A 17,323-nucleotide genomic window follows, 5' to 3' on the forward strand; every position below is an offset into this window, starting at 1 on the left:
CAGCCTCCTTTAGGGTTTCCCCCTTGGTCCAATCACCTCTCACATAATACAGAGGGCTTGTCACATAATACAAACATGGCTGCTGAAGGTGGTTACCATGTGTTTGGGAGCAGGCATCCGACAATGACCACAGGGTGTTATTATAAGGCAGGCAGCCTTGCTGAAAGGTGTCTATTACAAAATACAGGAAACGGGAAAAACTTTTGTATGGACTATTGATAAGGATAAATTTTCTCTAAGTTTAACTTCCTATTAATGTGCACTGAAATCCTCTCCAAAGCTACTTTAGAAACTCTGCCAAATTGCAGAAAACACAGTTAATTTTCAGCCTCACTATGAACATTATGACGATGCTAGTTCATAAGGAGACCTCAAGTTCTGGGTTGCCAATGCCTGCCAGAGCTTACTTTTTCACCATGTTATCACAGACATAAATTGGAAAACGTAAACAAATGTCTCCACTGAGCTTCCACCGGAATTACTGAAAGCTATTGGGAATTTGGGTGTGCCTTTAGAAGCCAGTCTATTTGTGGATGACCCTGCAAGAGAATTAAGCCATTAGTGAGATTCTGCGGAAAGGTGAGTGCCTGAAGATCAATGCTATGGAATAAAGGAAAAGCTGTTATTTTTGACATTTTGACGGTCGCTTTAGGATCTGGTTCTTATTAGCCCCATTTTTGCTTTGTAAAAGGCTTTTCTTTTAAAACGAAAAAAAATGTCAGGGAATTTGGAACAGAAACTTACAATAAAACATGGCCCCTGACTCTCTGTTCTATCACTCTTACAAATAAACAAAAATACTTAGAGAAGTCTGGGAGAAGGTATTTCATGGTGGTTACCTGATGTTAGCCGTTGTATTGGTCATTGCCTAGAATTCCTTGCTGGGAAAAGAACAGAAAAGGGGAGAACAGAGAATGAGAAAGAGAGAGAGAGAGAGAGAATGAGCAAGTTCGTTTTAACTATAAATGTTTTAAAATCTTTGTAGACTTACTGATTGCAACAAGACACCCTCTTCCATATTTTTTTCTCCAATCATCCTATTTTGCAAGCTACATTATTCACAAACGAGACATTCAAGAAACACAAATTCTCAAATAAAAATATGCACACTGCCAGTGGAAAAGCAAACAAAAGAAGCTAATGTACTGTGGCTAAAAAAATTTTCAAACAAAGTGGCAGTAATTTACTGCCCTTGCTCTTAGCTGGACCCCATGAACATAATCAGAACCCCCAGGACTGATGGGAAAGTGTGATTTACAGTAAATCTCAGGATAATAAAAGAAAATGAAAAAGCAAATTGCGCATGAACATGAAAACTATATTTCTTCTGCTTTCAGCAATTGAATCAAATTTCCAGCCAGAATTTCAGGGTGAAACTTAGAAGTCCCTCAAGAAGCAAACTATGAGCCAAAAGGGTCCACTCTTGAACACTGCTCCAGCCACCCAAATGACATTATTAATATTTAGAGATGACAGTGATTAGAAAGATGCATACTGCTCCATCTGTTTGAAAAGTAGTAAAGAGGCAGGCAGGCCTGGATTTAAGTTTTGATTCTGTCACTTGCTATTGCGTGTGCCTGGGATGGATTATTTAACATTCCAAACCCTGGTAATACTTGTTACCTTAGGTTCTTATAAGGATAAATGAGATAAAGTACTTAGGAATGTGTTTAACACCTACTAGTGTCAATAAATTTAGTTATAAATTTTAAATAACAATAAATAATACATTTTGTTAAATGTGTTCATATACTTAAACCATTTAAACAGTACACGGTACATAGTAAAGTCCTTTGTAAGTGCTTGTCATTATTATTGCTAAAATGTGGACATCAGTTCATCAGAATCATTTGACAATGGGGTGAATTTACTTTCAGGGTGAACAACTTCCTCTAAACCACTTCAATGTTGAAAATTCGTCTAACTTTCCAACTTTATTAAGCATAATGTGTTAAATGTCGACTTAAAACTTTCACAACAGATCAGAAGCCCGGTTTCTAGTACCAACTCTACTACCTGTTTATCTGGAAAATAGGGATAAGGATACCTATCATGTCTTTCTTCTAGTTTTGGTGGCTAGTAAATGCAATCATGCATGTGAAATTATTTGGAAAACAACAAAATACAAGCCAAGTAAAAGACAGCAGAAATGTCGCTATTATCATTCTTTTAGACATAACCTGTCTCTGAGGCTGCATGGGAACAAGGGCACGGAGACACCATATTATACCGAGCAGATTGCTTTGTACATGAATTGCTTATTTATTTTCTTGCCTTTTCCTTCTTTGTCTTTAAAAATTGAGTGCAGAAAACAATAGCAGTTAACTGAGGATTTCATTTTGTGGTTCCAAATTCTTGAGGTTTGCTATAGGACTGTTATTAGGGAACAAAGACACATCACCCTAATAGCATCCTCCAAGCACTGGTTACACAGCCCTGTCTCTGGTTACAATTTTGGAAGACATCCCAGAACCTCTGAAATTACAAGCCAAAAAAGGGGGAAATGAGGACCAGGGGATTGGGTCTTGTCCCATCTCTGCCATCCAGGTACTGTTTGATATTGAGTGAATTAAGTCACTCCTCTGGATCATGTACATTAAACTGAAGGCAGATTTGGCTAAATGATCTAAAACTAAAAGTAGTGCCAAATTTATATTCAACAGGTTTTATTGCATTTTTACCTTGCAAGACACTAAAAATACTATTCTCTTCCTACCCCTACTGCCTTCAGGAACAACATAGTTTGTAAAATCAAAACTGGAGAAAGAGGAGAACAGCTGAAATTCCTTTCCTGGGAAAACAAACCAGGGTTAAAAAAAGAGAGAGAGAGAGAAAGATATTCCTGGCCATTGATTTGGTATTATCATTTCTTCTCTGACCAGAAACAAACAAACAAAACCAACATAGCAGAGAAGAGTTTCACAGCACATGCCAAAATGTTCTTTAAATCCTCCATGCTCCCCAAACACACACCCACATGCAGCAGCAAAGGCTTTCCATAAAACTCAAGGCTGCGTCTTCACAACAAGAAAGAGAGATGATGGGCTAAAAAACTTAATTGAAAAGATGGAGATACATGATCATTTTTAAGTTATCCCCAAAATTATATCAAAATGTACCTCAACTTCAAGATCCTAAGGCCTAGTTCTCTTGTGGGCAAAAAGTAATATAGCCAAATAGAAGTTGCCAGAGACCAGAAAGCGTTATTTATTTGGAGTGATCAACTATCCTTAATATTCATTAACTTTCCAACTGGGATGCATTTGTTTGAGGAGACTCTTTTGATCTGATAAGAGCCTGGCTCCAGGATGAAGAAACAAAATGACCCAAACTCTTATGGGGGAGACACTTTCGCACATGAATCACCCAAGAAAAATAACTGTTGCTTTTGAACGTTGGCTGCCTGCCCTAGAAGCTAACCCTGAGGGGATCAGTCTGCAGGGACCCACCTTCAGCATGGAATGCAATCAGGATAGTAAGGCTAAGTACCTCATCCATCTGCCTTCTACAGGCAGGTAGCAACTCATGCATTTTTTTCCCCCAAGACAGAGTTGCCTTTGGTTGGAAAACATAGCCCCTATTGTTTAGGACCTAGTTAATTTTACTTAGTATGGATAGTTCAAACCTGGGTCCTCCAAACAGGGTCTTAAATACTAATTGATAGGACCAATAACACATGAAACAATGTAATGATCATTTGTAATAATCTTTAGATTTTTAAAAGCTTTATAATAGACCTTTTACACAAAATGATGAGAGAGAGTCAATTTTATAGGCCTATTCTTAAACTGATGCCAGGGACTTACTTAGAATTTGAGTCACAGAATTTTAGAGATAGGAGAAAACTGAAATATTAGTCATACCAACGGCCCCAACACATTCCTGAAAAATGTTCATCTGGTCTGCTTCAATACCTCTAAGGAGAAGGAGATTACTTCTCCAGGAGGAATGTGCAAAGGAGAAGGACTAGCTGCTTGACCTTACCCAAGGGCTTTAGCTTCTTGGAAATTTGGTTCTCTCCTCTACAAAAGAGGGGAAATGACTGATAAGCTATGTGTGAGTGGTGGTGTGGTGGGGATAATGCAGAGCAGCAGGATGGTTCCTGGTTATCAATGAGTGTTAGTTTTCTTCCACTTTTCAATTTATTAAAAAGATCTTGCAAATATTAGACCAAAATCTGCTTCTTTATAACTTTTATCTGGTGTTCTTAGTCCCCTCTCAGGGACCATGGAAACATTTTGTTCTCTCTTCTGTAGGGCATCACTTATAGCACTTGAGGATTAGTAAAGTTTCTTTAATCTTCTCTTCTCTAGTCTAAACTCAACCAATTGCCTCCACCATTCCTCAGAACTAATGAATAAGTTAAGTCATAATCAAGTCATAACCTTTATGGACTATCACTAAAATTGAAAGCAGAAAAATTGGGGGTGTATTAAGGTGAGATCCCTGCTTTCAAGGAGCTTAAATGTATCATGTAGTCAAGGTAAAATTGGGCGAGATCAACAGACATGCAAAGTGTCATGATCGTGTATGGAAGGAGAAACTAAATTTGACTGGAGAAGTCAGGGAAGGTTTCAAGGGAAGCTATATTTGAGTTGGGTACTCAAGAACTGGAAGGACTTTGAAAGGAGAAAGCTTATGCTGGTGACCAGCATAAGTAAGAGCATGTGTGGTAGACTGAGTTAATGTGCCCTAGGAAAAACATATTCCTTATCTTAATTGGCACTCCTGTGGGTGTGAATCCATTGTAATCCTTGAAGATGTTACTTTTATTTAAAGTATGGGCCAATTGAATGAGTCTGGATCTTAATCCAGACTACTGGAGGCTTTATAAAGGGACCTGTAAATCATAGGAAGAGAGCAAGGAGAAGACATTGCCATTGATGGGGGGCAGCAATGCAAGCCATGTAATCCCAAGGATGGAGGCAAGTTAGCATCAGAACACTACTGACTTTGAAAGGACGCAAGCCTTCTAGCCACTGAAACCACGAGACAATAAATTCCTGTTGTTTCAGACAACACATTATGTGATATTTGTGATAGCATCTCTGACAAACTAATACAGCATGGAAAAGTGAAATGTAGGAAACGTTTAAAGAAGGGCAGTTACAATGGAGAATTAGTGGACTAAGACCAAGGAGAAGAGGAACTCAAGTATCATCACTGTGGGTAGGCATATTGACCTACTAGCTGGAATGAGGAAATACAAATAGCCAAGCTTTGGAGTCAGAGAAACCTACATCCAATTCTCAGTTTTGCTGTTTTATTGAGTAACTTTGAGCTAATTACTCAGCCTCTCTAAGCTCAAATTCCTTGTTTGCTAACGGGAAAAAGAGATCCTATATATAAGGCACCATTCACAGGGCCTGGCACATGGATGGTGTGCTGGTTTGAAATTGTTGTGTACCCCAGAAAAGCCGTGTTCTGTAATCCTGATTCGATACTGTTAGGTGATGTGCTGGTTTGAATCTGTGGTGGACCCCAGAAAAGCCACGTCCTTTAATCCTCATTCAATATTGCTGACTGGGATCTTTTTTATTGCTCCTTTGGAGATGTGATTCACTCAATTGTGGGTACTAACTTTTGATTAGAGGGAGATGTGACACCACCCATTCCAGGTGAGTCTTGATTAGTTTTCTGGAATCCTTTAAAAGATGAAGCATTTTGAAGAGAGACAGAGAACTCAGGCCACCAGAGACCTTTGGACATGAAGAAGGAATATACCCCCGAGGGAGCTTCATGAAACAAGAAGCCTGGCTCAAAAGCTAGCATACATCACTATATTTGCCATGTGCCTTTCCAGCTGAGAGAGAAACCCTGAACTTCATTGGTCTTCTGGAACCAAGGTATCTCTTCCTGGATGCCTTAGATTGGACAATTCTATATCCTTGCTTTAATTTGGACATTTTCACAGCCTTAGAACTGTAAACTAGCAACTTATTAAATTCCCCCTTTTAAAAGCCATTCCGTTTCTGGTATATTGCATTCCAGCAGCTAGCAAATTAGAACAGGTGGGATCTTTTTGTATTGTTTCCATGTGAATGTGACACATCCAGTTGTGGCTGGGGTCTTTTGATTAGGTGGTTTCCATGGAGATGTGTCTCCACCCATTCATGGTGAGGTTGCTTACTGGAACCTTACTTTAAGAGGGAACGATTTTGCAAAAAGCTTCAGAGCCCATGCAGCCAGAGACTTTTGGAGATGCAGAAAGAAAATGCCCCCCAGGGAAGCTATTTTGAAAGGAGAAGCCAGGAGAGGAGAAAAAGCTAGCAGACTTCACCAAATATCTTCCCACCTGACAGGGGTATTCTGGACCCATTGGCCTTCCTTAAGTCAAGGTATTTTTTCCTGGATGCCTTAGTTTGGCCATTTTTATGGTCTTAGCACTGTAAACTTGTAACTTAATAAATTCCCTTTATAAAAGCCAGCCCATTTCTGGCATACTGCACTCCTGCAGCTTGATCAAACCAAAACAGATGGTATTCAATGCTAGCACTAATATTATTATAATTAATTAATGATGACCACAGAACTGGTACTGGTATAGGATGTTCAATATCTAAATACTTCTTAAAAGTATCCTCTAGCTTAAAAATAATGCATATTCTTAATTCTTAACATTCCTTAGTGAAATGTCAGTGATCTAATTCTGAACAAGGAAAAAAGGTTTTTTGGAAAGAATAGTAGGAACTGTGAAAGAAAATGGGCATGCATTCTTGCCATTCATGTGGCCTGAGGATAGGGGATCCTGAGCACAGCCAGATGGGTCCCTAAATGGCTTTCTGTCTGGCAAACTCCTATGTATCCTGTAATACTCAACTCAAATGTCACCACTTCCATAAAGCCCTTCCCACAATTCCCCCACTCCCTCTATTATGCATCCACTTCTTTTAGTCTGTCTCTCCCACTAGACTGTGAGCATCTTGTGGACAGATACACATATTATTTATCTCTGTATCCATCACCTAACAGAGTGTCTGGTATGTAGCTCAACAAATCCTCTTGTTTAATGAATTAATGGGATAGAAATAGGAATTCTGATTTCAAAAATTTAGGGAAACAGGAAGATGCTGAAATTATCCAGGAGACACTCAAAAAACAAAATTTGAACTTTATACGTCTGTAAGAGATGCATTCCAGATGCAACTGTCCACACTGGCAACGGGACAAGATATAATCATGATGGGGGCTCTGTTTATACCCTTTTCCAGCCAACAGTTATATCAATGTCTTAGATGAAGATCAAATTAATATAGGACATAAAGTTGGGAGGTTATAAGTGTGCTAAATGATTTCATCAAATAGAAATCTAACATGTTGAAATATAATAGGAATAGCTTACAGTGAGTACTGGCACAAAGAATACTGGTTACATACGTATGAGAAAAGAGAGATGCAGGTAAATGGCAGTAACTGTAAGAAATTCACAGGAGGCTTCTTAACTGCCAGTTCATCATAAGTCAAAAATAAGATGAAGCTTTTGAGAAGCTGGGAATTTAAGCTGTAGAAATTAAAGTGCAAAAAGGAGGAGGAGAAGGTCCTGCTGAATCCTATGTGGTCCAGGCCTATCTGGGTATTGCGTGCTCACTCCACGGTATAACAACTTGTGGAGGAAGAGTCTGGAAACCAAGCTAGGAGCAGTAATAATGAAAAGAATAGAAAATGTATACCCAGAGAAAGAGAAGATTCTGTGGTTAATAATTCCATGATGATAATGCATTTCAAGGATCATGCATGACCTTCCCTAATCTTCAAAACAACTTCATGGGGTCTAAGCATTCCTAAGCCTAAGAACAGACAAAGCTCCCAAACTATTCACCATTTTATTCCCAAGTTCAAAGCAAAACTGGAACAAGTTAGCATATGTCTATACAATGATAAGTTCCATAACAGATTCTTGGTATCAATATATTATGGCAATCATTCCGACTTTTCTCGTTTCTTTTCATTGTACTTAGAAATGTATCTAGAGATGTATTTTTTATTTTATTCATCATAAAGAAAGCCAGAAGACACTGCTTCAAACATGGTGTGCATACCGTAGCAGTTTAGAAGTAATAAAGTACTGGAGTTACAATCAAGTCTGAAATAACAATATACAACCTTTAATATCTAATGGTGGCCAGCAGTTAATGCCTTTTTGCTCCAGCATTTAGCTCTGTTGATCTGTCTCAAATGTAGAATATATAATAATAGGAATTCTCTTTTTTTTGGCATGGGCAGGCACCGGAAATTGAACCCAGGTCTCCAGCATGGCAGGTGAGAATTCTGTCACTGAACTACTGTCACACTGCCCTGTAATAATAGGAATTTCTGAACTTCATTTTATAGCTGATAGAACTGGGGCTCCAAGAAGTTAAGTAGTGTGCCCAAGGCCATATAGGTACTGAGAGCCAGGGCCAACATCTGACTGCAAAGTTCAAAGAACACCTTCCATTTACTTTCTCAGAGGAGGTGGGAGTAGACATGGCAGAGTGAGAAGGAAGACCAATTGGCTCAGCCTAAGGAAAGCCTTCTTACACCTTAGGCTTTCTGAAAAAGAATAGGCCCCTTGTATAGTGTCACTAAAGAGAGTATTGAAGGCGGCAGCTACTGAGAGGCTTTTGGAAGCAAGGAATCACAAATCAGCTATAAAGTTAGATTTATATGACCTCTAAGGGTCATCCAACTTGGAGATGTTCTGATTATAGTTGTAGAGAAATAATTGATTCTGGCACTACATTAATTTGTTGCCCTCTCTCAGTCTAGAAACATAGCTCAATTTATGTAGTCCAGACTTTGAAAAAGAGGTGTTTATTTATAATACTTTCAAGGAAATATAATACACTATTTCTCTCATCTTGGGGAAGGGAAGGCTTTTCTAAACATGACACCAATGTAAAAAATAATAAAGAAAAAGATCAGTAGATTTGATTTCATAAAAAGAAAAGTTCCTGTGTTAAAAAAAACACCCACATCATAAACATAAAAGCTAAACTAGTGAAAAAAATGCAGATTTCAACAAGGAAATAAAAAAGAAAAGATAAACACTCTAATAGAAGGAGGAAAATGCATAAATATTCGCTGCAGAAAAAATGGCCTCTAAACATAAAAAATATTTCATTTTAGCATCAAAATTAGTTTGATCTAAGAAATAGAGGTTGAAATAACAATGGCATGCCATTTTGCTTTTCAAGTTGACAATGACTAAGAAAAATGACAATATCTACTGTTGGTGAAGGTGAACAGAATGGTGCATTCTCATTCACTGTTGCTAGGGATGGTAAATGTGCTGGTAGATTTATGATAAAGCCATGTGATAAGTAACTTCATGAAGCCAGGTATGCCCTATGCCCTTTAAGTCATTTTTCATTGCAGTAATTATAATAGCAAAAAAAAAAAGGAATAATCCCAATTGTCCAGCAACAGGGGATAGGTTAAATAAATTATGAAACACCCATATGGTGGAACATGTTTAATATGACTAATAAAATTATTTTTAATAATTAAAAATGCCTAATGACCCCCCCCCCCCCAAAAAAAGATGTTTGTAACATTGTTCTTAAAAGACAAATGCCGTTTACAAAAGAGAAAGCTCCAGTGTGGTTCCATTGTGGTCAATGTATGTATGAAACTATATGCATAAAAAAAGACTAAAAACAGTAACTATAATTTTGGCCGTGCTTCACTTTCCAGATTTTCTACAAGAAATATGTTTAGCTTCTGTAAATCTCTGTAATTCTCATTTTTCAAAGAGGGAAAAAAAATTTTTCCAAAGTTACCTTAGTGGTCATGCCACAGCTCTTACTCAGGTCTGGGGCTGCAGCACTAAGTAAAAGCAGCTCCAGAAAACATCAGGCCCATTTTTGTGGCCTCACGGCACTAGCAGCACTGAGAAACAGCATGATGAAAGCGCATCATTATAGCTGTTTTATTTATTTAGATTTTTTTTCATTGAGGTGAAATTTACATAACACAATTAACCATTTTTAAAGTGAACAATTCAGCACACAATCATAATACTGTGCGGTCACCATCTTCATCTAGTTTCAAAATATTTTCATCATGCCCAGAAGAAATGCCCATTAAGCAGTTGCTCCACATTCTTCCCTTCCCCCCAGCTCCTGGCAACCATCAATCTGTTTCCTATCTCTACGGATTTACCTATCCCGCCTAGTTCACATAATGGAATCATACAATAGGTGGCCCTTTGTGTCTGGCTTATTTCACTTAGCATTATGTTTTCAAGGTTCCTCCATGTTGTAGCATGTATCAGTACTTCACTTCTTCTGAGGGCTGAGTAACAGTCTGTTGTAGGGATATACCACATTTTGTTTATCTGTTCATCTACTGATGGACATTTGGGCTGTTTACACCTTTTGGCTATGAGTAGCACTACTATGAACATGTGTAAACATGTATTTATTTGAGTACCTGTCTTCAATTCTTTGGGGTATATATGCGTTTTTTTTTTTTAATTTATTTTACTTACTTTTTTTATCTTACTGCAAGAGTATAGGATATTTATGAAAGAAAATTTGGAAATTAGAGGAAGAACACAAATAAAAAACTCATCCAAGCATAATTTAAAATATCCTTTTCTAGAGAGGATAGTCTCTAAGTCTATAAAACCCTTCTTGTTTTGTCCCCTATGAACTCAGATAATTATTTTAGAAACAGGTAGTGATTGAGAATGTGGGCTCTGTAACCAGCAGAACCTGAATTTCCATCCTGGTTCTGCCATTCACTAGCTGAATCACTTTACCTGTCTCTCTCTAAGATGGTTTTCCTGTCTGTAAAATGGACATAAAAGTACCTACCTCTCAGGGTTTCATGGCATATTAAATGAACTAGTGTGAGTAAAGTGTCTAGCACAGCGCCTGGGGCAGAGCAGGGGCTCTGGAGGCGTCAGCTGTAACAGAACTCCCCCCCCCCACCCCGCCAAGAGTGAGGTCCATGAGGGAGGGATTTTGTGTTTCCACCACCATATCCCCAGCACCACACGGTTCCTGATACACAGATGGCACTCAACAAATATCTGCAGCATGACTCATTCATGAAACCCTCTTGAAGGGAGGAGCTGAAATTAGAGTCCTGGGACAGATCTCTGGGAAGAACACAGTTCTCTGAGTTCCGGAGACAAGTAAAGGCCATGAATATGAAATTCTTGCTGGGTCAATTTGAATCTACACAACCAGACTCTAATAACAGGAGTTGGTTAGGTGCAGGAGACACTAAAAGTGAAATAATTTCAGAAAATGAACAGAATATAAGTTAGTGTTGGTTGCAGCAACTGGGAGCAAAGCTAGGGACCCTCTAGGCATATGGTAAATTGAACTTCCCAAGCTGTTCTACCAGCTAAGGCTTTGGGCGCTTTTTTCAAAGCAAATGAAGCATTTGATGGAATAAACCCAGGAAAAGAGATATTTAAGCATGGGGCTTTGACAGGAACTACCCTGAAGTAATATCATTTGGAACTAAAGGGATGATTAGTGAGCTTCTCACAGCCCTAAAGAAAATCTTGCCTGGCACAGGAATGCAAGATCTTCCAACCTTGTCTAAAAACATTTCCCACACACTCCAGTGCATCCTAATGATGGTTGTTAATGGGTTGCAGAGCTCTATGCCTGATGAAGGCCCTACTGCCTTCCTTCTTTGGTGGGTCCCCAACTCCAAACAAGGCACTTGCCCGGTTGTGAACCAGTTTCTCCTACAAGCTCAGAAGGGTGGAATGGAACTGTAGGCCCATGAGCTCCCAGGAAAGAGGCCAGAGAGAATGAAGGTCTGACCCATGTTTCAGGCAGCTGTTAGCTGGGTCTGGCCAAAGAGGATGTGAAAATCCTCTGTTAGAGTCACATTCCTATGAATTCATACTGCTCCTTTATAGTATTCATCACTACAATAATTGAGTGATTTTGAGTGTGTTTGTGCATGTAAAATTGTTTAAAGTCTGCCTCTTGTACTGCATCTGAAAACAAACTGTTTCTACCTTGTTCATTATTGCATCTTCAGCCTCTAGGGTAATCCTGGCCCATGGTAGGCACTCAATAAACACTGAGTAAATGAGTCTAAGGCACGTATTTCAAGGGTCAATTCAGCTTAGAAAATATTATATACTGCCAAGGGCATGAATTTGAATTCTGACTTCTCTGCTTTGAGACTTTGGGCAAGTTGCTTGTATTTGTTTCCCGAGACTGCTGTTTATAGATCACCACAAACGTGGTGGCTTAAAACAACAGAAATTTATTCTCTCACAATTGGGGAGGCCCAAAGTCTGAAATCTGGAAGGGTTGTGCTCCCTTCAAGGTCTCTAGAAGACAGCCCGTTCCTTGTCTCTTCCAGCTACTGCTGGCTATCATTTTCACATCAAGACCTTCTCGTGTGTCAGTATGAAAACTCCCTCTGCTTCTTTCTTATAAAGATACCTGTGATTGCATTTTGGGTCCACCAAGATAATTCTAGATGGTCTCCTCATCTCAAGATGCTTAACTTAATTATATCTGCAAGGCCCTTTGCCAAATAAGGAAACATTCACAGGTTCCAGGGATTAGGATGTAGACATCTTTTTTGGGAGCCATCATCCATCCAATCCCTACATCTTCTAAGGCTCAGTTTTTCAATCTTTAAAATGGAGATACTACATCTTGGAATTTTTCTGAAGATTTAGTGCGATGATGCATGTAAATCACTTAAAATAATTCATGGAACATAAAAAGCCTTCAATAGATAATAGCTCCTAATAGCTGAAATTATTTTATGAGGAAGGGAGATATTGCTTTGACTACCCATATGGAAGAAGTGATGGAGGTATGCCAACACATTAAGATTTAAGAAAATAACTGAATCATTATTACTCTATCTCTATATTTATTTAATTGTACTGGAAAGTGAGCTCAGTCCTCTTACAAACTACACTACATTCAATACTTAACCCTGGAAGACTGGTATTCTCCCCATTTTACAGTTGAAAAAAACTCAAGATCAATTTTCAAGAACTGGAGCTGGCCACAGAGTTTAAATATAAACCTAAGTCTTCTCACTCCAAGTCCAGCTCTTTTTCTACTTTACCTAGAAAGATAAGGACAGAAATAGGGATGTGCCAAATACATATACCTAGATCAATCACTTGTCAGAACATTATGAAAAGAGTTGGGCTACAGAGCAGATTAGTCCAGAACTCTAAAACAGTGGTTCTCAACCTTGGTTGCACATTAGAATCACCTGGGGAGCTTTTAAACCTCTCAAATCACAGACTGTACACCAGACCAATGAAATAAGAATCTGGGATGGGGGTGAGGAATGGACTCAGGCATTAGTCTTTTATAAAACTCCCCAGGTGATTCCAATGTATAATCGAGATGAAGAACTACTGCTCTATCAGTGGTTCTCAAACTCTGATGGGCATCAGAATCATTTGGGGAAGTTGGTAAACATACAGAGGCTTAGGGGCTCAGCTTCTTCAATGAGTTTGGGTTTCTCTGGGTGATTCTGATAACCACCAAGTTTGAGGACAACTGCTCTAAGTTACCTGTCACCTCAATGTTCTGATTTTCACCACTCATTCAAGCACCTGTAGCAGGTGTTGCAGATACAGGGGTGCATAAATAAGACATAATTTCTTATCTCAAAAAGTTCAGTCTGGCAAGCTGTTCTCATCCCTCTCAAAGCACTCTCTATAGGGCTCTTCCTTGTACACCCTTTTGCTTGAATGGAAGATACATGAGGGCTTTGCCTGAAATTAAGAAGATGCTCAATAAAAACTTCTTGCATGAGGGAAGGGAGGAAGAAGGAGAGGGAGAGGGAGAACATACACGAAAACAAGCAGCACCTCATAATGTGGGAAGGTTGAACCACTTCACAGAAGAAGGTGTAATTACCTATGAGGGAATACAGAGGTCAGGAAAGACTTCTTGAAGGTGGCAAAGAGACTGGTCTGAGACTGGTCTTTAAGGATGACCAAAAGTTAGAAAAAGTATTTCATCATAGCAAACAAAGTTTGCAGAGATGCCTGAAATAGGACGGGAACATTGAGTAGTTTGGTTCTATCTAGATTTTAAAAAAGCAAGAATGGCAGAAGAGGAGGAGGAGGAGGCAAGCATAGACAGGAGTCAGATGATAAAATCTATATGGTCCTTCTCCTCCTTTTGCCAAGAGGCCTCTAAGTGCAAAAGACCCTGTAAGTCTTCAAGCAAAGTGAATCAAAGCCACAGCCCCAGGTTCAGAAAGGTCCTTCTATGATCCCTGTGAGAGGAAGCCCAGTCCATAAGTTCCTAGAAGCACCCTGAGGTCAAGCTTGGGAAGTCATTTCTGAGTTGGGTGCACAGCAAGGCAGGTTTTAATGCAAACCAAAAGTCAGCCAAGCAAGGAAAAAGACGGCCTGAGAAACTAGAGGAACTCATTCCCTGCCACTTCCTGATTATTTACGAGGCCAAAAATGTGCTTTGTCTTAGCCAGGAAAGACCAAAAATGGTTCCTAGGGAGTAAGGAATCTGAGAGCCAAGATAGGAGGTAGATAAATCTCTACCCCAATTCTAAATGGGAAAAACAGGAGCATAAATATTTTCAAGCTTGTCTGTTCTTCTGTCTTGACTGGATGGCAGTTGCTGGGAGGAGGAACTGGGGCTCTCTGCCCCTCACACAGCTAAGTTGCTGATTTGTAGAACACCCCAGGGGCTCACTCCTCCAAGCTGAATGTCCCACTGACAGCAGCAGATAGGGGAGGTGATGAAAGATGTGAGGGAGTGGGTGCCAAGAGTTGTAGCTGGAATGAGTGGCAAGGCAGAGCTTCTCTGTTTCATCAGTGGTGCCCAATGACAAACATTTCCACGTTAAGCAGGTTGTAAGAACCAAGATTGACCATAAAGGATCATTGTTCCTCTATTTTATGACAGAATTCCATAGTCCTCATCTGGAATGTTCCTTTTCCTAATATGAGTAAACCTTCAAGTAAAGAGAATTAACAAGGGTCCAGGGGAGAGCTGCTTGGTTGAAAGGGGACTAATTTCCATGTAACCTGTTTCCAAGCTGGGTTCCAGGCTTTGGGACCAAGAGCAAGGGATAAAGCAGACATTAAAAAGCTGACAAGCAGCTCCCTAGATATATCTGGGCCCCCACTCTTGTATCAAAGTATTTGTCTCACCACTTAGCCAGCATGGGGGAAATAGTACAAAATGAAGCTGAAGAGATAAAAAAGAATGGCCAGAGTAAGAGGGCTCCATTGGAAAGTACCCAATTGTTGCCCCGAAGCTGGGATTTCCTGATGTTTTGTGGTTCCAGTGCTGTCCTTTATGGAACCATTATCAATTTATAATCCCTCTGTGCTTCAGGTTTCTAATCCACAGAAGACTTCTCCACAGAACAGGGATAATTGGGGATATAGCCTGTCTCTGAGAGTCAACCATCAGATTATAACAGTGTTAATGTTTCCCTACACATAAGGTACAGTTATCCTTTCCACATCGCCGGAGTTAGAGGTAAGGTGCTCCATGATCTGGAAAACCCACCTAAAATTTTTTTGCCCTCCCTTTGTATCTGAGAAGAAGTCTTCGATCAGTTTCTTCAAGGCTTCAGGAAACTTTCTAGTTGCCTCTTGATCAGCAGATGCTGCCTCCCCCATTAACTTTTACATTGCATAGGCTAAAGCTTTTTTTTTGTTGTTTATTTTCATATCAGCCTTTGCTGGACTGAAAATCCATACAGCAGACCCTTCACCTTCATTTTCCTTTAGGAAATCACATAAACCTTTTCTTGTATGATGTGACAGTCTTCTGCAATGCCTTTTTTATAACAAGCCTGTACCCAAAAGAGTGTTGCACTTCCTATGCACAAGAGATACTGATTTAGTGGTTTATGCAAACCTTTGCAGTTGCTAGTGTAGCTGCAGCAAGAGCTTCACGGATTCCCTTCTCTTTTTTTCTTGATATAACTATGGTCTACTGGTTAATACCATAATTCCCATTTAATTTTTTATGCTGACTCACAATATATCGAAACCGCAATGGAGAAAGTCTCAATATGAAAGAGATAACTGTATTTTATTTATTTTAAAAACACTATATATAGTATCCCCTAGAGTTTTAAAACCAGAATGGATGTGAGAACATCTTCTTATGCAGCAAGGAGGGAACACTGTCAGAAGACTTACCTAAGGTCCCAGCTGTTGTTTCATTAGTGCAGCACTAGCCAATAGAAATGTAATATGAGCCACAAGTGCAAATGACATGTGCCATTTAAAATTATCTAGTAGCCACATTTAAAAGGGCCAAATAAAATTAATATTAATAATATATTTCACTTTATTAATTTAAAATATCACTTCAATATGCAATCAAAATAAATATTATGAATAAGATATTTTACATTATTTTTTTTTGTGCTGGTTGCATATCAAGTGCATGATGGTGACCGGTGCCTGGTGGCTACCCTACCGGACCACACAACATTGGAGACTCATTGCATTTGTGGCTTATATTACATTTCTATTGGCTAGTGCTACCAATGGAAGAGACAGAAAGTACTGATCCTCCCTTTTTACAGCTGAAAGGCTAACGTCCAGAACTTGACCGAGAGGTCACTGAACTGGTGGTGGAGCCGAGCTGGGACTAGAATCTAGGTTCCTTATCAAGCACCCTTTCTCTGGATAATAAATACCACCCTACCCTAGGGAATAAGAAGGACCAGCAAGAGAACAGTAGCATGCATTCATCCGTGCTGAGGATCTGATGGGGCTTCATGGCAGCACTTTAACTGTTAGACTAGCTCTTTGAAGAAGATTCAGTTTCTTCCATTTTAACCACAAGGAGCCAAGTGTTTTAGTAGTTGAAAGTTTAGTAGCTCAGTTGCAAAATTAGATTAGTCCTTTAACGAAAACGATGCTATCTATCAATATTAGGAAATGAGATGGTGTGAAGCTGTCATGTACCCCAGAAAAGGCCATGTTCTTTTATCCATTCCTGTGGGTGCAGACTTATTACGGGTGGGACCTTTTAATTAGGTTATTTCAATTGAGTAGTGACCTGCCCCAATCAAGATGGGTCTTAATCCCCTTATGGGAGTTCCTTACAGGAGAATAAAATATATATACAAGCAGAGAGATGAAAAAAAGCTCAGAGAAGAAGCCACTGGAACCAGAAGCTGAAGCAACTAAACCCGGGAGAGAAGAATCAGGAGACATCGTCGTGTCTCTTGCTATCTGACAGAGGAGTTGTCAGTAACTGGTCTTCAGAGAAGGTATTGTCTTCTTGATGCCTTAACTTGGATATTTTCACAGCCTGAGAATTGTAAGTTAATAAATCCCCACTGTTAAAAGCCAACTCATTTCTGGTATTTTGCATTCCAGCAGCTT

At 39.4% G+C, this 17,323-nt stretch overlaps 1 protein-coding gene and 1 long non-coding RNA gene across 2 annotated transcripts in view; one reads left to right on the forward strand and one right to left on the reverse strand.

Moving 5' to 3' along the window:
- The window catches only part of ROR1 (receptor tyrosine kinase like orphan receptor 1), a 432,218-nt gene that overhangs the window by 154,257 nt on the left and 260,638 nt on the right, over positions 1-17,323 (reverse strand). The window lies entirely within an intron of this gene.
- On the forward strand, positions 344-15,471 carry LOC143650204 (uncharacterized). Its single transcript, XR_013159438.1, has 3 exons — positions 344-579; positions 8,224-8,259; positions 15,306-15,471. It is a non-coding gene; the product is annotated as an uncharacterized LOC143650204 (long non-coding RNA).

The sequence above is a fragment of the Tamandua tetradactyla genome, chromosome 11 (assembly GCF_023851605.1).
Source record: "Tamandua tetradactyla isolate mTamTet1 chromosome 11, mTamTet1.pri, whole genome shotgun sequence".
NCBI classification, from domain to species: Eukaryota; Metazoa; Chordata; class Mammalia; order Pilosa; family Myrmecophagidae; genus Tamandua; species Tamandua tetradactyla.